Genomic DNA, 21,693 nt, shown 5'->3' with positions numbered 1-21,693 from the left:
CCTCGTCACTGAGCAAATCTGGCGGCAGAGGGCTTCATTTGGAAAATGGGGCATTGAGTTAAAAAAGATCGACCCCCCACGTTATCCCAGTCCTTTACACACGCCCAAACAACCAGCGGGCCTGTTAAAAGGCGCCAAAGGCCCGGACAACCAAAGTCTTTTTCCAGGCATAGACTCCACGGTAAGGTCAATAACAATCACCTTTGTTCACCCTGAAGTCAGTCAGCCCATTGGACTCCGGCAATTCAACAAGCCTGGAATTCTCCAAACCAGGGCATGAAAAAATCCTAAAGCCGCCACAAATTCATCCAATGGCTACCAAATTTGCTCCTGGAACGTGTTCGGCCTTGGGACGAAACTAGAAGAACCTGACTTTGTGGAGTTTATTCTACAATACAAAATACTCCTCTTCCAGGAAACCTGGTTAACAAAATCCACTCCCCTAGTAGGATACAAGGAATTCCAGAATCCGGCCTCAAAGGGGACCAATCGAGGGATAGCAAAAGGGGGCCTTTCCACCTTTATTTCAACTGAGATTTCCGGATCCGCCGTGTCCATAGACCTTGATTCCCCCTGGCTGTTATGCGTCAAACTTTACACTCCTTCTTTCAATAGCTTATTGATCATAAACATTTACATTCACCCTGCATCGAAACAAAAACGGGCAAGCATCGATCATTTATTAGCTTCACTTGCCACCTTAAAACTTGCTTACCGCGACGCAAATATCATTTTGTCAGGTGATTTTAACATGTCTTTATTGCAAGAAACATATGCCACTAGGCGGCATACTCTAGCTAAATCTCGACATGACACCCTCGGCAAACAATGCGCAGCTCACTTGTACGACCTTTCTCTGAGTATGCTTAAAGGGCACGGTCCATTTGACATCCCAGCGGCATACACAAGGGTCACTCAAAAGTCAGCTTAAATCATCGACTACTCCTTCATAGACCACAATCTTGTTTCTCAGATAAATAATTTCCAAATTTTGGACAGAGCAGAGAGTGACCATCAACCGCAATCCTTCACACTTCTAAGTAATAACATTAATCCAACTCCCACTAACGCAAAGTCTCAAGAACTCCAATGCTACAACCTCAAACGCCTCATCTGGAAAAAGGACAATATCAGTGACTTTATGGCTACATGCATGAGCATCTTTGAGAAACACAATCTTGAACCATCCAGCATCCGGGCCTGGGAGACATTCACCATTGAACTAAATCAAAATTGGTCCAAATTGGCTATTGGCAAAAAAACAATTAAATCGTTGGGGGCAGCATGGTTCACCAAAAGCCTGAGAATCCAAAAACAACAACTGAATAAAAACCTACGAAAATTAAGAACACAGGGCTCACCTCCGACTAAAGATCAACTGCTTTTAATCTCTAACTCTAAAAAAGATCTTAAAAAAGATATCAAGGCGGCCAAGAAAGCATTTCAGGAAAATCTTTGGGCGAAACTCCACTACTCTTGCAAACAAAGAGACTCCAAGCTTTTTTGGAAAAACATCAACCAGCTAACTAATGGCAGGCATCGCCATCACAATTCGGACATCATGGAGGATACATGGAGAGCCCACATTGAATCACTATACAATGAAATCTTCTCCCCAGGCTCCACTGACAGCGGCTCCCAACTCAGCAACAGAGTCACTACAAGAGACTCAATGAAAAACAACTTCCCCTCTGATTCCGATTTTCCTTTGCGGATCCCTAAAGAACAAGTACTGAAAACAATAAAAAAATCTGAGGGTGCCCCTGGGCCCAATGGCCTACCGAATGCCTTGTTCCGGCACAATCCATCATTCTGGGCAGATCATCTGTCCCCCCTCTTTTCGGACATTCTAACCTCTAATATGATCCCTGAATCCTGGAGGGGAAGCATTCTGAACCCAATACACAAATCGGGTTCTCGCTCCGATCCTGCAAACTATAGACTGATTGCGCTAATTGATGTGGAGGCTAAAATTTACGCATCAAACCTGCTGGTAGATCTAGAGGACTGGGTGGCGCGAACAAGCCTTATTCCCCCAACACAAACCGGTTTCAGGGCCGGGATGGGCACCTTGACAAACATTTCCGCAGTAACCCTCATGGCCTATCAAGCCCTTAGCACCTCAAGGCCACTCTACGCTTGTTTCATCGACCTCAAAGTGGCCTTTGACAAGGTCTCAAGAGTCAGGCTATGGACAAAAATGCGTAACTGGGGCGTCCCAGCAAAGTTGCTGGAGGCCATAATCAACCTGTACTCCGAAACGTGGGTCCAGATTAGGACAGGAGATGGACTCAGCATCACCAAGAAAATTCACACACTTAACGGGCTAAAACAAGGGTGCGTGTTGGCACCATGCCTTTTTAACATCTATACCGCTGATTTGGACGAGCATCTTCGGTCAATCCAATGTGATCCTCCAAAACTTGGTACAACACCTATATCCAGCCTTCAATATGCGGATGACATCGTTTTACTGGCGCAAACACCAATTGGTTTGCAACGATTAATTATTGAACTCGGAGCCTATACCACCTTGGTCCATCTGACCATCAACCACAAAAAAACTAAGGTGATGAGCTTTAATAAACATCATAACGCTAACCGAAAATTTACCTGGATTTTGGACAAACGACCTCTGACTGAGGTAGATTCATACAAATATCTCAGCTTCCAAATTGATCGCAGACTCACTTTTAAGACCCACATGTCTCAAGGTCATACGAAATCTAAACAGCTGCAGTTCGCTTTCAAAACCTTAAAAAACAAACTTGCAGGGGGCTCCACTGGGCACTTCTTAAAGGTTATAGCAGCAAAATTTCTGCCCTCCATCTCATATGGCACAGAAATCTTGAATGGCAAGGATGCTATAGGCTTGAAGTTGGAACAGTCAATCCTCTTTAAGAAGCTGTTCGGAATTCCCCGACACATCCCGCAAGCTCAAATTCGCCTCGAGTATGGTTTAAAAAATCAGATCCCTGACAAACAAGGCACCCTAGTCAAGTATTACTGGAGGATGCGCGACGCAGAGGAAAACACACTCGCACATTACTGTTGGGCGGAAATTGAAAAGCAAGCAAGCTTCACAAATTCAATTTTCAAAGTTCTGAAGGCTTCCCTCTAAGCTCTGAAGTTGGAGGAGGCATGGCTTACAGCCTCCACCTACTCCTGCTTCAAACTATTGGTCAATAAAGCCACAAAACGGCTTTCCATATCACTAGATAAAATTGCCTTAGCAAAAAACAAACATGCCTGGGCCGTGATTCAGTCATATCAGAGGCTGCAACCCCAACCCTACTTGCAGGATCACTTCTCTGCCGAGAAAAAACATTTTCTCACTTTACTAAGGCTAGGGTCATACCCCTCAAAGGACCTGACCCCAAAATGGAAACAAGCATGGCAATCAATGGAATGTCGCCTGTGTGGAGCTTGGGATGAGTCGTTACTGCATCTACTATGCATCTGCCCTGCCCTGGCAGAAAAGCGCAAAAAGGACCTCCGGGAGATCTTTAGGACGGAACAAATAAGAACTTGTAGAGCAGCAGTGATTCACTGTCTTACGGGCTCATCCATCCCACTGTCCTGCAGAGTCATAAACTTCCTAAAAAATGCAGCAAAAGATTTGGCCAATACAGAATCTGCTAACTAACTTACGCTGTATTAGACTAACTGGTTTCAAAATCATTCGAAATTCTTGTTCAAATGCTAATTTTTTATACTTTTTATATTACCAATCACAATGTACATTCTTGAAAGTTTTATTTATGGTGGTATTCCCCACCCTTTTAAGGTTTTTATGAAATCAAATAAAAGTATATTTCTTCAACAAGCTCCCTGCACCTAACAAGTGAAAACCTCTTTCAATTAATCGGTATTCACCAGATCCTTGGAGAAATCACATGATGATTGGGGAACCCAGTTCGAGGAATGCCTAAGCAAGAAACAAAAAGAGGACTATGATAGCAAAGGAAGCCTTTAGCAGGTTGAAATCTTATCTGCAATTTTGAAAATGAACCGCTTTTTGTATCAGTCTGCTGGCAGAAATTGTTTTGCACCGTTCAAAGGATGTCTTAGAGTGCGGGGAGCCAGTTGGACAACTAAGCGAAAGCTCAGATTTGGGATAAGATGAGGAAATGTAAATCCAGCTCTGGGGCAGACGAGATGTAAAGTTTTATGGCTCTTGCTTGCATAAAGGGTCTTACAAGAGGTCTCCAAATCTACACTTCTCTCTAGAGTTGTGCCTGCAAAAGGATTAGTGGCTTCGATTGTTTTTTCTTCGAGAAACGTAAAACCACGCTGCAGTGGACAAAGAAATGTACCATTTGATTGCGCAAAGAATGCACTGTGGTAAACAGCATATCCCCACCCCAGCACTTACATTTTTATTTCTCCCAAACCCCCAGGTCCCATCTTTATTATGAAGACTGACCTGAGGTGGGCAATTGTGGCACTGACGCGAGTGCTTGAGTTCGAGGCGGGTGAGCGACGAGGAGCAGAATTTAGAAAGTGACATCGGTGGAGTGCTGCAGAGTGAGTCCGCTCCACCCACGACTACTAGTTGCCCTGAACAGCAAATGGTAGGTGTGAGAAAGTGCCCTCTTTCTGCATGGTTGCCCCCACTTTTTGCTGAATTGCTGTTGTACTTTGACTGAGTGTGCCCTGCGCTCCTGCTAATCAGGTACCCAGGGCCTATGTTCTTTCCCAAAAACTGCATTGAAGCCTAAACCAAATTGGCATCTCTGGCCACAGGTCAGCCCCAGGTAAATGGTACCACAGGTTCCCAGGGCACTGTGACCAGAGAAAGCCTCTAAGGGCTGCAGCACTTATTGTGCCACCCTTAGAGGTCCTGTACCAGTGCACTCAGACACTGCCTTTGCACGCTGCGTGTCATGGTGCAGAACAAAGTGAAGAGTCGACATGGCACACATCCCAGTGTGCCATGCCACAAACCACTGCCCTTGCATACATCAGTCACCCCTCTAGCTGGGTGCCCTATGCCAGTGGTGAGGGTACAGGTGCATGAGCCCTGTACCTCTACAGTGCCCAAGTTCGGTCCTGGGCAGTGCTACCATTAAGAGTATATGGTGCTGGGAGTTTGTCATTACGAACTCCACAACACCATAATGGCTACACTGAAGACTGAGAAGTTTGGTATCCAACTTCTCAGCACATTAAACCCACACTGACGCCAGTGTGGGATTTAATGTAAATTGCATCTTAGAGATGTCCCCTGAAACTCGTCCAACTTCTAGTGACCTGACTGAGTGGCGGGTTAGGCTGCCACCAACAGACATGTTTCTGGACCCCTGGGTCGGGAGCCTGCTGCTCTCTGGGGCCTGAAACAATGCACATCCTGGGACGAGGTGCCAAGCCTCCTACCCCAGGATGGGCAGGGTTCACGAAGGGGAAGCTTCAAAGGCCTGCCACCTTTGTGAGCTTCCCCAGGCCACTTGCTCTCAGCAACTGGTCCCCACTGGTTCTGACCCCCACTTTGGGCGGGAGAACCGGCGGGAAAAACAAGTGAGGAAGAGAGGTGTGCCCACCTCTGCCAACTCCACCCCTCAGGTGGGGGAGGTGAGGTGAAGCACAACTCCGAATCCCCGCCATCTGAAGGATGGGGTGGACCCAACCAACCAGGGACAAGCTCATGCCCCCTCCCACTGGAGGGTGGTACAATAGGGGGTGTACCCACCCCACGAAAGGGAGCCATTGGTCCCTGCCCTTTACCTACCTGTAACGCACGTAAATTAAGTATTTAGGGGGCACCCTGAACCTTGCTTCCTGAGATCCAGACAAGAAAGAAGATAAGAAGAAGGACTGAAGAGCCGTGCAGAGCTAACAAGAGGACGACGCCCACTGAATTGGCCCCAGCCCTACTGGCCTGTCTTCCCCTCGAACCTGCTCCTGCGAAATCCCGATGTGTGCTGCAGCCAGCAACCTCAAGAAACCCGGGGGACCTGTCTGCCTTCACTTCTAAAGACTGCATCTCCCGTGAACACAGGATTTGTTCAAACTGCAGCTTCTGGCACCAGCCAGAGACCGCGAATCCAGCTCACTCTGCACCCGCCGAACCCCGCCCGAGCTCAAGTGGAAAAACACCATGAGGAGGTCACCCCGGCAATCCTGACACGAGATCCCGCGACCCCTGACCTGCCTCCAGCTGACGCCTGCAGCCTAAATCAAGAAGGCCCCCCTGACCGCGACCAGGAGCTGGTAAGAAGATCCGACCCCAAAAGGCACCCCTGCACCCGATGCCCCGCAGCCTTGTGTGACCAAACCGACGGTGCCTAACCAACCCTTACCTTCCCAACTTACCTCTCCAAGTAGTGGTCGCACCCAGAAGTCCTTTGTTTCCCTGCCTGTAGTGCTTTTGCAAACCGGAGGTTCTCCATAGAAAACAACAGGGCGTACAACGTCGAAATAGCACTCTGCACCCGACCGCCCCAGTGACGCTGAGGGTGCACCTTTTGTGTTACTTTGTTTCCCCATTTGCCCTGACCTTGACCCTAGGAGCTTTGCTCCCACAACCCAGTGGCTTGCTTATCAGCAGCCACCAACAGGAGGTCCCCTATCCCCCAATGGATAACATTGGGCCGCAACACTCTGCACCCGGCTGCCCTAGTGCCGCTGAGGGTGCAACAACAGTGCATCACTGACCCTGGGGGACCCCTGAATCTAACCCCAGAACCTTAACGCCCACAGACAATTACTTACCTGTGAACCGTTAACTTGTTTTTACTCCATAGGATAACATTAACTATTTGTCTCCAAAAAGTTTTAAGTGTGGAGTTTTGAAATCTAAAAATATTCTTTAAAAATCATGCGAATAACCAAAACGTAATTACTTACCTGTTTCCAGGAAATGTCCCAGTGCTGAATCTAGGTATCCAGCACCGAGTTAGAGCAGTAACGTAAAAAGTAACTTACCTGTAATTTACTGAAAAAGCCTATTCATTTCAATGTACTGTATTTGCCAAGTGTTGCAACCTACTGCATCCCCTGTAAATCAAACAAAGTACAATTGCTATTGCATTTTCAAACTGTCCTATATCCAGTAACTTATTACTGAAAAGTATTTAATGCTTACCTGTGCCAGGCTTGCTTGTTTCTAAAAATAAAACAACACAATTGGCCTAGAGTTCAGTTATTGAGGGTTTGAAATCATTTGCTGACTGTTTACATCAAATGCTTAACACTGTCCTCTGATACTGCCTTACTGCTCGACCACTCTACCACAATTAGAGAATAAGGTTCTACCTAACTTTAACCTCTGCCTACCTTTGGGGTCACTTGGACTCTATACACACTATACCTCATTTTGGTGTAGTATATATAGAGCCAGTTTCTTACATAGAACAGTTTGAAAAGACAATAGAAATTGTACTTTGTTTGATTTACAGGGGATGCAGTAAGTTGCAACACTTAGGAAATACAGTACATTGAAATATATAGGCTTTACGGTGTGCACCTAGGCCCGAAGGTGAAGGTGTTACTGAAGCCTTTTTATGAGTGGGTGGGTGGGAGGGGTCAAAGTCAGTACTTACGACCCGCTGCCCTGGAGTGATGTCTTTGACGTCGGAGTCGTCGGCTTCGGAGGCGCTAATGTTGCCCTCTTCGATCTGCTCCTGCTCCGGTACATTGATTGCTTCTTGGAAGATATTGACCGGTATCTATGTTGATGATCGAGCCATGCTTCTTCGAGCCCGACGATCCCGTATTGTTTTCTTGGAGCGGAAAGAGGCACAAGCTGGACAGTCTTTGGCCTCGTGCTCAAGTTAAAGGCAGAGGTTACACACCTCGTGAAGATCAGCGTGTGGAAACTTGGATCCACATTGAGGACACTTTTTGAAAGGAGTTCTTTCCATGAGCCAAAGGCCTAATGGCGTGGCTAGGCCCGAAGGCCTGTGTCGACAACCGGAATAGAAGAATTCAAGTTTGTAGAGATGCACTTCAATAGGGAAATGAGATTGAAACAATACCGAAGAATGGGTGAAGGATTGCGCGTCGAAAGGTAGAACGGTAACGACACCGAACTGGAGCGTGACGAACACATCCGAGCCTGATGGCAGAAAAAGACAATCTGAAGATGGAGTCGATGCCCACGCGCACTATTGTCCAAAGGAGGAGTCATCTATCTTGTGACTTCCAAAGACTTAGTCCAATACAACAACAAAGTGCAAACATCCGGGCCCAACACCAGATGGTGATCTATGCACAACGTGTGATCTGCAGCTCATATGCCGCAAACAAGAGTGTTTTTCTAGTTTTTGAGACGCACTGAGAATGGTGAAACGCATACAAAACAATACAGACAATACAGTGTGTTGCGCACCGAGAGGATCCCGAAGGACGGTGTCTAACCAGAGCGCTGCAACTCACGTCCGAACCCGATGGCGGAAAGAAATCAATCTAACAGTGGAGTCGATGCCCATGTGCACTATCACTGAAAGGAGGAGTCACCTTACCTTGTGACTGGAAAATACTTCTTCGAAGACAACAACTTGCAAACATCCGGACACAACACTAGATGGCAGGAGTATGCAAAGCATGTGTATCTACAGCACACATGCCTAAAACACACATTTATCATGTCTTTAAAACTGTCTGAGACAAGTCACACATTTTTCTGACATGCACTCGGAGATAATCAGACAATGTTTGGTTGGGTGGGTGGTTCAGGAAATACATTATTCAGTGCTTTGCCATTGTGTCTCCAACATAAAAGGTCAACAGTAAAGGGTAAATACATATTTCCCAAGCACTCAATGAAATAAAGAAAAACACTAGTTGGTACCTCTTCTTTTTGTGGAGCATGTTCCTCTATGCACTCTGCAACTGTGTTCTTCTCACTGGTGATCCACAAGGAAGAATTGTGCTTTGTTTGCTCAGCGAATTGCTGCTGTTGCATGAATAACATATGGTAGAGCTCCTGTATTTCTGGTAGAGAGACCTGCAGTGACTGGGCTTCCATAAGCACTTCTTCTAGTTCTGCACTTAGACCTACAATGATATCATTTAAGACTCTGGTAATGACAGATCATATGAGACAGTTTGTGCATTACTATATGGTTATAATTCTCCTGATATATTAAAATAATGAAAACACCAGATGCTAAACAGTTCTATCATTTAACATGGTACATGCCTTCAACATAGGTTACAACAAAACCACCTAGATAAAACATTCAGTATTTCAGCAATCGTCTGCACATCAGAAGAGGTATGAAAATAGTTACTTACCTCTAACTCCAGTTCCCCAACATTGGAATCTTTTATACAAACACATGCTTGAATTCTTCCCCGTTGTCAGGCTGGGAATCCCCGGTGCATTAAAGTAGCAGTATACAGTGTAAAATAAACAGCATACAAATTAAAATGCCCACTGGTCTGAAACATGGTATGTTTAGTAACACATCCACCTCATTTGAAAGAACCCAAACTTCGGCCAATGAGATGTAAGCTTAAGCTCTCCTACTCCCCCTAGAGGCCATAATAGCTCAGATTTCAAACACACATGTAAGAATAAATATGATGACCCACTGACTGGGAAGGAGGGAGGGTTGCATGTGAATATATAAAATATATCAATGTTGAGGAACTGGAGTTACAGGTAAGTAACTAATTTCTTCACCAACATTGGCTCTTTGATATATTCACATTCTTTAATCAGAATAGCAAGGAGTACAAATTATAAAATACATGCAGGAAGCAGAATTACCATTAATGGAAACGATTTCTCAGCACTGCCTGTCCTACTGTTGCATCAGCTTCTGCGGTCATGTCTAGGCAGTAATGCTTCATCAATGTATGCCTGCTCCTCCAGGTGGCTGTATGGTAGATGTCTTTTAAAGACACCGCAGCATGGAGTGCTGCAGTTGAAACCATGCCCCTGGTGGAACGCACACACACTTTCCCCTGGAGACGACGCTTGGCTCTGGCGTGACTGAAAGCACTACAGACTGAGGGCAAACAAGTTATCCCCTGTTTGGACACGGCTTTGCCTTTGCATGGTTGACCAAATTATACAAATATCTGGTCTTATATGTGCATGTCCTTTGTTTTGTCTATAAAGAATTTGAGACATATATGCAAGTCTAGAGAATGTAATGATCTTTCTGCTGTTGAAGGTGGATTGGGAATGAAAGATGCAAGAATGGCAGGCTCATTTAAATGGAGGTCAGTAGGCACCCAAGGAATGAATTTAGGACTCATCCATAATGAATCTGCAAAAAGGTTCCCCGATGGTAAATGCCTAAATAACTCTCACTCTTCTAGTGGATGTCAGAGCCAGGAGTAGTACTATCTTCCAAGAGACAAATTTTAAGTTGGCTCTATGTATAGGATCAAAAGGAGGTAAGATAAGTTGGCCGAAGACAGTGTTAAGCTCTCATGGAACTGGAGGATGCCGGAGACGTGGAAAAGGTCTGAAGAGCCCTTTAATAAACTGTTTAATTACCCTTTGGGAAAACAGAGTAGACGTGGATGTATCCATCCTCCTAAATCTGGAGACTGTACCCAGATGGACAGTGACTTAAGAATATTTGAGAATGCTCTTGCCCACTTTAAATACAGAAGGATCGAAGAAGTATAGGAAGCTGGATCTGTATATACCATACCAAAATGAGGTATAGAGTGCACAGAGTGCAGTGGAACTCCAAAGGTATGCAGAGGTAAAAGTAGATAGCACCTTATTCTCCATTTGTGGTAGTGTGGGCGAGCAGTAAGGCTTTATCAGAGGGTAGTGTTAAGCATGTGTTGTACATACTCAATCTGCAAATGATGTCACACACTCAAAGACTGAACTCAGACCAATTTGATTTGTATAAAAATATTATTTGGTTGCATTTATTTTCTAGAACCAAGCAATCATGGCACGGGTAAGTGTAAATGGTACTTTTCAAGGCAAGTTGAACAATAAACGCAAGCTGAATGAAAATGACTGTTACAGATGTGTAAATACTTTTAATATAGTTGAAATTACTGCTAGATTACTTTTGATTACTTTGCAGATAACTTTTTCTACTCAGTGTGATACGCCTAGATATCACACTGGGACATTTCCTAGAGAAAAGGTACGTAAAGTAGTTTTCAATTATTTCCAGTTTTTCAAGTTCTCTTACAAAACCAAATCCACACAGAACAATTTAAGGAAAAAAAGTAAATTTATTCCTATGGGGAAAATATGGTTATTGGTTAACAGGTAAGTACTTGGTTGTGGGAGCTGGTATTCTGGGGTTAGAACCAGGGTTCCCCCAGGGTCAAGGATGCACTCTCAAAGCACCCTCAGCGGCACTAGTGTGGTCGGGTGCAGAGTGCTGAGGCCCAATGTTATCCAATGGGGAAGAGGGGGCCTCCAGGTTGTGGGAGCAAAGCTCCTTGTGAAAGGCTCAGGGCAAAGGGGGATCCGAGATAGCACCCAAAGTACACCCACAGCCGTGCAGGGACGGCTGGGTGCAGGGTGCTGTTTTGGCGTCGGGTGCCCTGTTGTTTTCAATAGGAGTTGCCGGTATTGGATTTTGGCTGCATGCTCGGTCCAGGAAGACTTCTGGGAGGAACCAACAGCTGGGCAAGTAAGTTGGAGGGCTTAGGAACATAGGTGCACCTCGGGTTCTCTTCTCCAGGGCGCAGGGCGGCTTGATGCAGGGGTGTCTTTTGAGGTTGGATTTTTACCAGGCCACTCATGGTGGGAGGGGGGCCTCCGTGCAGAGGCTTCAGGCAACATCATTGAGTCCTGGAGGGGCCAACCCACGGTAGACTCAGACTTTGCAGCGCTGGGGGACCTCGCTGGGACTGGTGGGCCACCTGGATTCAGGCCGTAGGCATCGGGTGCAGTGGTGGTTCCAGGCGTCGGGTTTCTTTATCCTCAGCAGGCTCAGAGTCTGTCTTGGGAGTTTCTTTTGAACACAGCTGCTGTTCACAGGATATCCTATCAGTCAGTCAAAGAACTTTATTCGGTTAATTAAAACCATAAAAGCAATACATAGTACATAAAACAAGGTTAAAATACAATTAAAAAAATTTAAAGGAGATTGCCAATCCTGGATAAAAAACATGTTAAAAAAGGATTTACAAGAACAAGTTTAAAAAATAGATATAGGGAGTACCCATTTCAGTATATTTTAAACATTCCCACCAAAATTTTTTATTTTTTTTATTTTTTTGCAAGTGTCAGGTTTGGTGGTTGATTTTTGGGACAAGTCTTGTTTTATTTTGTCTAACGGCTGCTACCAAAAAACAAGCTACACCATATGTGACCTGTACCGAGTTCAACATCTGTAGGTATAATAGAGCCGGCCGTACCTGCGCAAAGTTTAAGTCTTTCAAGATAGGGAAAAGAAATTTTTTACGGGCCACCAAATAATGTTCACAAAGCATAACTAGGTGCAGAGTGTCCTGTGTGGAAAAAAAATCGCAGGTGCAGGGTGGGGAATCTTCTGGAGTACCCCACTTTGTGTACGAGCCAAGCACAAGATGTATCAGGTTGAACCTGAACCTTATAAGTAGGAAACGATGATATGGTTTGGTTACATATTTTAAATAAGGTTCCATAGCCATGGACGACGAAAGTTGGTAAAATGATCTTACCATTGGTTTACAAAGCTCAACCGTTTCCCTCTCAGCCTCCAACATATTTCGAAAGTGCTGCTTGACCCACCTTACATCCTCTTTCTTAAGATTCTGTGGAAAAGAGTACATATCCGGGCGCCCTAGCCTAGCGCATGCCGCTCTAACATACGCCAGCCACGGTATGCTGTCTGCTTTATCCAGAGTCATACAATCTTTGAGAATGCAATGATTCAATGTGATCTCCTCATTTGTCCAGGTTTTAATCCAACATAACAGTGGGGACATTTTTAAGAGATCAGTGACATGTCCCAAGCCTATTTCGTTATGGATTGAACATGTAGGAGATGATTTCGGGAGTGATAACAAGGCTCGTATAAAATTGTTTTCTGCAATTTGGATGCCTGGGGCTGAAACGTAGCCCCAAATATCAGCCCCATAGGATGCAATTGCCACACATTTGGCTCTATAAATACGAGTCATGGCTTCCATGGGTCTCGAACCCAATCTTTTGGAGAAATGCATAAGAGCTGTGGTGGATCTGCTAACTCCATTCTCCTTTAGTTTCAGTTGGGCACCCCAAGTTCCTTTCTCGTCAAAGGTGACTCCCAAATAGCAAAAGAAGGGTACCCTCGAAATTGGAGAACTGTTACAGCTGAAGGACCTAACCTTCATATTTTTCTTCCGTGAACCTGTAACCATAACATGAGATTTAGCAGTGTTAATCTTTAGGTCCAAGGCTTCCATAAAACCACCAAAGTGATCTAATAGTCTTTGCAGGCCCGTACCAGTCCGAGCTATAAGGACAGCGTCGTCCGCGTATAGGAGGACCGGAATAGGTAGCTCCCCCATACGCGGCATGTCCAAGGTAGCTGAGTTCAGGGATTTCCCCAAGGAGTTAATATACAGTGTGAAGAGGAGAGGGGCCAGGATGCAGCCTTGTCTGACCCCTCTCCCTGACCTAAACTTCGCCGTGCATCTTCCTTCCCTTGTTACCCTAACAGAGGCGGACAAGTTTTGATGGAGGTCGTGCAAAAAATTTACCAAAGTAGTGTCCAAACCCAAGTCACGCAAAATAATCCACAATTTTGAACGGTTAACCAAATCAAAAGCAGAAGATAAGTCCATAAATCCCAAATAAAGAAGCCCCCCCTTCACCACGGTGTATTTGCTAATAATGAGGTGAAGGTTTAAACATTGGTCCATGGTCCCTCTATGTGCTCTGAAACCATACTGTAGTTCCGAAAGGATCCCGCTCTCCACAAGCCAATCCCCCAGTCTTTGCAGAATGACTCTGCCCAGGATCTTAACGGCAGAGTCCAACAGGGAGATTAGCCTGTAGCAGGCAGGGTCCCCCCTGTTCCCTTTCTTGAAGATGGGCACAATAATAGAGGTAGACCAGGAGGAAGGAAAACCAGCTGCAGGTATCGCATTGAAAACATTGGTTAATATTTTTGACCAAAATTGCGGATACTGGATGTAGAGATCTGCGGGGACCCCATCAGGTCCCGGGGCCTTGTGTTTACTTGTGTCTTTAATCGCCCTTTCAACCTCGGTGGTGTTAAACTCCATAACCAGGTGGGATGAAGCATGGGCACTGACTGGTGAAGTTAATGCTGTGGATTCATAAATCTGTTTGAAGTGGCCTAGCCATCTATCGTCTTCGATCACACAGTCCATATCAGTTTTCCCATCCTCGGAAAAAAAAGGCTGGTTCACAGTGGCCCAAAACTTTTTGCTGTCTCTCAATACATCAATGGATAGTAAACTATCCCAAGCTTCCTCCTTAATTTGGGTTTTGCGATTAATAACTGCAATTTTGTATTCCTTCCTTAGGTTAGCCACTAAGGGCCTGTCTCTGGGTTTATATTTTAGTGCTTTCAGCAGGGCACTGTGTTTTAGCGAGCATTCCTTGTTAAACCATTTGTAAATCTTCTTATTCCTTTGTGCGCCTGGCCTTGGCTCCAGGTTCTTAGAGATCCTTACACATATCTCCTCATATGCAGCCACTACATCGGAGCCCAGGGCGGTTGGATCTAAGCACACTGCCATATTAGCCTCCGACTCTTGGGCTAATGTTTGGAAGAATTGATCAGGGACAATCATCCCCCATTTTAGACGCCTTCCCTGGTCCTTAGTCGTCAAGTCTTTTGAAGCTGCCACGCCTGTCAATCTACTGATCCGGAAACAGTCTAGGTCCAGCATTAGGAGGACAGGATGATGATCACTGAAACTAGCAGTAACAACCCTATACTCACATGCCTTTAACAGGACCCCGGTTGATACAAAAATATAGTCTATGACGGTGTCGGCGTCTCTCCCAATAAAGGTTGGGGCTCTGGGTTCATTTTTGCCCTGATCAAATTCAAATAGGTTTAAGTTCGCAAGGAAAGTCTCAAGACACTCACCCTCGTTCGTGTGTTCGAAATGGGGAATGCCCTCGGTCGGTAAACCCCCATATCTATCGTTATAGCAATCTCCCTCACAAGGGTGAATGTTAAAATCACCCAGGATTACCATCTCTGGGACGGAAATACAATCTTGTCTATAGACTGACAGGAAGTCTAACAGGGAGGTCAAATGCTCATTCGCGTAGGAAACCTCCTTGGAATTATAGAAATTAATAAGCAAAATTTTTTTTGAATCAGGTAGAGTCCACTCCACAACTAACATGTTCATGGGTGCGGAATCTAGTTTTTTAAAAACCCCCACCAAGTCCAGAGAACACAGTGTGAGTAGGCCACCCTTTGCTCTCCCTCTTGCTCCTGGAACTGCTGGAGTAGAAAAACTGCGGAAACCATCCAATGAAAAACTTGTGGTGGTGTCCCATGTTTCTTGGATTGCCAGGATGTCGTATTGTTTTACGAACCCTTGCCATATGGGATCTAGAGCCTTTACATTTAAACCCGCCACATTCCAGGTGAGAAATTTACAATATAGTGAATCTACGTTAGGAGGGGTAAGCGCTCCCCGGCACTCGCCCTCCGCCGGGCCTTTGTCAGGCGTAGGAGATAAGTTTAATTTAATCAAGTCCTCCGTAGCAACATCCTTACATGGTTGAATAGGAATAATCTGATAACTCCGTCCAATTGACGAGCCCTGTGTTTGTCAGTCAACCCAGTCTGTGGTTGACAGGCATTCAAAGCGATTGGCTATTGGAAAGTGCAAGGGATTGTCTAGACCATTTGTAAGCTGGTGGTAATAATAAGGTTGGATGTGATGTGGACCAACAAGAGGACCGCCTTGGCGTGGTCTACCTCTTCTGCTCCTTGCCAGGTTCCATCCCGCATCGCACCCCTCCTCCCACCCAAGGGATTGTATTTCCCAGGGGGGATTAAGTCTCTGTCTGGATTTACGGTCATGTGGTCCTTTTAACCAGCTCCATCGATTATCAGCTTGATTTTGTGGTAGATAAAAGTAGGAAAGAGGTCTAGCAGTCACCGTGCTCGCCTGATATCTAGGGGATCCACTACTACAAATAAAATCTACAACCTCCGTATTCTCAAAGGTGACCACTACGCAGTCCCCTTGTAGGTTTTTTCTGTTGCCTCCCACCCACGGAACTCTCTCTATCATTAGAATATTGCTTGGTATGTTTGGCGGGAGGGGATAATTTTTGGATAGCCAGTGACATACTTTGTTTTTAAGAGCCTGGTACGATTCTACTTCTGATGGAGGGATTTCAGTAACACCAGTGAGAATGATCACGTAGGGACAGGCATCAGGGGGAAGGTGAATATTTCTGCGGGCCATGCCCTTGGCTCTGTCGGGTGCATCAAGATTTAGAGGCTGTGATAAGCAATCACTTGATGTAGCCTGAGGGGTTGGATTAATTTTAATTGTTTTCTGGGTTTGATCTGTTTTCTGAGTTTGGTCAATTACAGAGGGCTTTGTTTTGGTGCCAACCTGGTTTGGAGTGTTACTAGGTTTCTTGGGGGCCACATTTTTGGTCTCCAACGTTCTGTTAACAGCCACCGAAGGCTTGTTGGCCGTTTTAGGTGGGATGGTGACCTGGGCGGTTTTGTTGTTCAAAGTAAAACTAGGGGCACTTATATCCTTATGTATGTTTTTTAGGACAATTTCCAGGCAGCGTAATCTAGCCTCTATGGGTTCCAGCAATACTTTTAACATATTAAAAATAGTGGTGTTATTTATGCTTGAACCATTCCCCTCCTGTGATGGTGATTTTGCTAAATTACCAACTTCCCCACTCAGCTCCAGAATTTCCTCCAGACTTTGGTCGATGATAGTGTCGTCTGGAAGGCTCAAGGGTAAACCACTCTTAATAGAATGCGGTCCCCCTGTGGGACTAGGTAAAACTACTGGCAATTCATCCATGTTAGGGAGGTTAGGGGGAATTTGAACCTTCTTTCCTTTAGGAATGGATGGTTTCTTGGCCTTTCGATTTTGCTTGGGGATTGCCCCTTCTATCCGGCCCCTTTCTTTTGTAGCGGATATGGTGTTAGAGGTGTTTGACTCACTTTGTTGCGCTCCACTCTCTGTTAGGAGATAAAGGTTAGGAGAAGCCTCCAGATCCTGTAAAGTGTTTGAAGCATCAAGATCCCCAGTCTCTCCAGTGCTATGTACTAGGGCCTGTATATCTGTCCGAGAGTCAATGTTAGGAGTCTGTGCCGGTGCAATAAGGCCCAGGGAGGATCGCTTGGCCATGGCCAAGTCTTGGGACACTCTCCTATCCATTAGTATTATTCCCTCGTCGATTAACGCATGAGTGCGGGTGATAAAATCGTCCAGAGTTCCGGTGAGTTTTTTAGCTCCTACAGCGGCCATACTTCTAGTTTCGCGACAGTTCATAACCCGTATTTCCTAGCAGTAGTAGCAAAACGGAGCTAAGTGTAACCGACCAGGGTTTGTGGCCCAGTCCAGCCTCTTCTGGCCTCTGAGGGCCACAGAGGGCCCGCCCTTTGCCCGGGCTTCGCTCGGCGTCCCGCTCGCGTCCCGCTGAGCGGAAGAGCGCTGTTCTTAAAGGAGGCGTTGCGGCCGGGGGTGTGTCTTGCTGGGGGCGCGGCCCTGCACACCTGTGCAGCGCAGGGACTCCTGGTCTAGAGAGTCCCTGCAGCACGCGCCCTCAGTTACCTCACGCTGTTGTTCCCTCCTCCTTCCGGGTGCTCTCCGGCGCTCCTGCAGCCTCGACCCCACGCCAAATGCTGCGCAGCGGCACCCGCGAAGCGGGTGCTGCAAGTTGTTAAACGGCGATATGGCGGTCAATCCCTCCAGGGACACGGGGAGGCTACAAGATGAGTTGGCGGTTTCCCAGTTCACTTAGTCGGCAAGTGGCGGCGTCCTGGTAACGTTCCTCGCAAATAAGGGTCCTATCCTATCTTTTTTGAAGGTAGTCAGTCATTCCAAGGGTTCTGGAGGTCGCTGTTTGAAGGGTAAGGTGACTTTTGGCGCAGGATATCTGAAAACTGCAAAGGGGCCGGTAGGACTGGGGCCAAGTCAGTTCTTCTCTGCAGTCTCCTCTGCTGGGCGTCTTCTTTCGTCCTTCATAGGTTGCGAGAATCTCTCTTTTTAGTTCAGGGCTGCCCCCTAAATACTGTATTTAGGGGGCGTTTTATGGGTCTTGAGGTCAGTAGCCAATGGGCTACTAACCTTAGGGCGACTATGCCCTTGGTGTGCTCACCCCACGTGGGGGAGTGGGCATAATCCCCAATCCTGATTGGAGAGTGCCTGCCATCTGCAAGATGGTGGGCACTGAAGAGTGGGCTTCACCTCGCCTCTCCCACCAGAGTGGTGGGGTTGGCAGAGGTGGGTACACCTTCCAGGCTGGCTAATGTTTCTTGCCTATCTTCCCGCCGAAAAGGAGAGACAGGAAGGGGGCCCGCTCCTGATAGCAGAAGAGGGAGGGGGATGCATTACAAAGGCGGCAAGGTCTTTGAAGCTCCCCTGCCGTAGATGGCTCTTCCTGGCCTGGGGAAGGTGTGACCAGCTCCACCCAGGAAAGGCTTTGTTTCTGGGCCCAGGAAGTGAATGCTCCCACCCCCATGGGTCCAGTAACATGTCTCGTGGTTGCAGGCTTGTCAGGGAACCCACTAGAGGCTGGTCGTTTTTCAGGGGGCATCGCTAAGATGTTCTCTGAGTGCATTTTTCATTAAATCCCACACTGGCATCAATGTGGGTTTAATGTGCTGAGAAGTTTGATACCAAACTCCCCAGTTTTCGGTAAAGCCATTATGGTGCTGTGGAGTTCATAATGACAAATGTATATTTTCTTACCCGTCGGTGTAGTTTTGCAGCTTGAAGACTTTCTGGATTCACTATGCTGTGCATTGTTCAGCCATCCTGTGGTTGGGTCCGGAATTGTAGTCTTTTTTCTCTTTTTTTTATTTTCCCCGTGGCCCAGGTGCGTGTCGACATACCACCATTTGCTGTCCTTCGTGACGTTGACGCGCTTCCTCCGGAGGCTCCCACCTTTGGTCGTTATCGTCGGATTCTTTTTTCTTGTCGTGTGTTACTTTTCTCTTCTTTTAACTCTTAAAGTCTTATTCCTGTTTTAATCCTCTTCCTCCTGTCTCATCTTTCGGGTGGAGGAGGGTGGGATCGCTAGTGAATCCAGAAAGTCTTCAAGCTGCAAAACTACACCGACAGGTAAGAAACTATATGTTTTGCAGCGTGAATCTTTCTGGATTCACAATCCTGTGCATAGACTTTGTAGCGGTTTGTCGTTATTGTGGTGGCTGGGTGGAAGATGAGCTCTGATTATTGAATATGTGTAGCAAGCCCTTCTGTCCTACTTGCTCTTCCTTGTTCATTTGAATATCTACACAATAGTGCTCAGTGAACGTGTGCACTGCAGACCATGTTGCGGCTTGGCAAATGTCTTGAATAGGTGTGTTTGCTAGAAACGCAATTGTTGCTCCTTTCTTCCTTGTTGAGTGAGCATGAGCTGCTCCTTGTAACTGTTGTCCTGCTGGTTTGTGGCAGAGTTGTATGGTTAGTGCAATGGTATTTTTGGTAACTGGTCGCCCCAAAAATCTGCTGGCAAAGGATACAAAGAACTGCTTTGTCTTTCTGCACTCCTTTGTCCATTCCATATAATGCATTACTGCCCTCCTGGCATCCAGTGTGTGTAACGCCCTTTCTGTGCTTATGGTAGGTTTTTGGAAAAAACTTGGTATTTGAATTGTCTGGTTGATGTGGAACCGTGACACCACCTTTGGCATGAAGTGTTGATCTGTTCTCATTACAATCCTATCGTTGTGTATTTGCAGGTAAGGCTCTTGAAGTGTTAGTGAAATATACACTAAAAATCACCCGATCAACGAAAACGAAATTACTCACCTGTTACCAGGAGAGATCCCAGTGCTGGATCTTTGTGCCCAGCACTGACCCTACAAAGCAATTACAACTGTGATTTTGCGATAACCAAACTTTCCTCCATAGGATAACATTGCCTGGTTTTTGCCAGAAAGTGTCGATTTTTGAAACATACAAATATTCCTTAAAAATCGCCTGTGTAACAAAAACGTTTTCTTTCAACTGTTTACAGGAGATGCACCAGGGCTGAATCCAGGACCCAACCCTGAGTAAGAAAAACCTATGCAAAGTAATTCCCATTGAGCTCAATGTTATAATTGTGTTTAACTTGTGTTGCCTATTGCAACGACTGTAACTACTGCCTTCAAAAGTCTATTGCTACTTGAAAGTATTCAACTAGATTAGTATGTTTATACCTACTTGTGGTTCTAAAATAAAACAATATATTTTTTATATACAAAACAATTGGCCTAGAGTTCAGTTCTTGAGTGTGTGAGACCATTTGCTGACTGAGTGTGTACAACAAATGCTTTACACTGTCCTCTGATACTGCCTTAATGCTCGACCAAGCTACCACTTTAGAGAGTAAGGTTATATTTAACTTTAACCTCTGCCAAACCTCTGGGGACTGTGGATTCTATACACACTGAACCTTACTTTGGTGCAGTATATACAGAGTCACTTTCTTAAATTGGTGGATCAGTGGTGGGATACAAACTTGCATTTGTTGGACTACTTGGTTACCATCTGATCACACAACAGAACTCTTAAATTGCCTTTAGAATTCAGATTTTTCTAAATTGGACTTTCCAAAATACTAAAAGTCTTGTCAGGGCCTTGATTAAAGTCCCCTTAGAATTTTAGAAAAATAAAAGTCACTGTAGTCAAGCGTAGAGGGTTCCAACTGTCTGGTCTGGTTAGAATGTCTCAAAAGAATCCAGCTATTAGTGAAGGTAATATCATGCAGGACCTGGTTGAGGAGCTCAACCTCACACCTTAATTACACTTGTCTTTCAAGGAATTGAGGTCCTTATGCAAACTAAAAGGTATAACAATGGGCCTGCATCCAACCAAACAAGAGCTCCAGGAGCTCCTGGCTAAGTATGCAAAGGACCACCCCTCTGAACATGGTGATGACCAGTCAGATGAGGAAAGGGAGGAGGATGAGGGGGATAGTGACCCCCCCCCCTCCAATAATCCCTAGAGAGGAAAGGGACCCCATACCCTTAACTCCAAGAATCAACCACATAGGTGGACCAGGTCCCAGAGGAAACACTGGGGAACTCCCCAGTGAAGAGGACAGCTTTTTAGCAAAGCTGGCCAAGCGATTAGAACTAGAGTCCAGACTCCTGGCTCTAGAGAAAGAAAGGAAGGAGATGGGTTTAGCACCCATCAATGGTGGCAGCAATACAAATAATAAGGATAAAGAGCAGTCTTATGATCCAAAAATCCCCAAAGGGATTACCCCTAAATTTGAAGAAGGTGATGACATCACCAAATGGTTCACAGCCTTTGAGAGGGCTTGTGACATGAGAAAAGTAAAGAAACCTCTCTGGGGGCACTCCTGTGGGAATTGTCCTCTGGTAACTGCAGAGACAGGCTTCTGACCCTCACTGGGTCAGATGCAGGGTCCTATGACCTCATGAAGAAGACTCTGATTGAGGGATTTGGGCTCACCACTGAGGAATATAGAATTAGATTCAGGGGGGCTCACAAAACCCAGACCCAGTCCTGGATTGATTTTGTAGCCTACTCAGTAAAGACACTGGATGGTTGGTTAACTGGACACAATGTGCATGATTTTACTGGACTTTACAATTTGTTTATGAAGGAACATATACTAAGTAATTGCACAAA

General features: G+C 45.8%; 1 pseudogene across 1 annotated transcript in view; it reads right to left on the bottom strand.

Moving 5' to 3' along the window:
* The window catches only part of LOC146866929 (lysine-specific demethylase 5B-like), a 545,361-nt pseudogene that overhangs the window by 86,747 nt on the left and 436,921 nt on the right, over positions 1-21,693 (bottom strand). Inside the window, exon 12 of the transcript XR_014966708.1 lies at positions 8,792-8,997. The product of XR_014966708.1 is annotated as a lysine-specific demethylase 5B-like (transcript). The remainder of the gene's footprint in view (positions 1-8,791; positions 8,998-21,693) is intronic.

Source organism: Triturus cristatus, chromosome 1_2, assembly GCF_964204655.1.
Source record: "Triturus cristatus chromosome 1_2, aTriCri1.1, whole genome shotgun sequence".
Classification (NCBI taxonomy): Eukaryota; Metazoa; Chordata; class Amphibia; order Caudata; family Salamandridae; genus Triturus; species Triturus cristatus.
The sequence above is the reverse complement of the archived record's forward strand: the minus strand, read 5'-3'. Positions and strand labels throughout refer to the sequence as shown.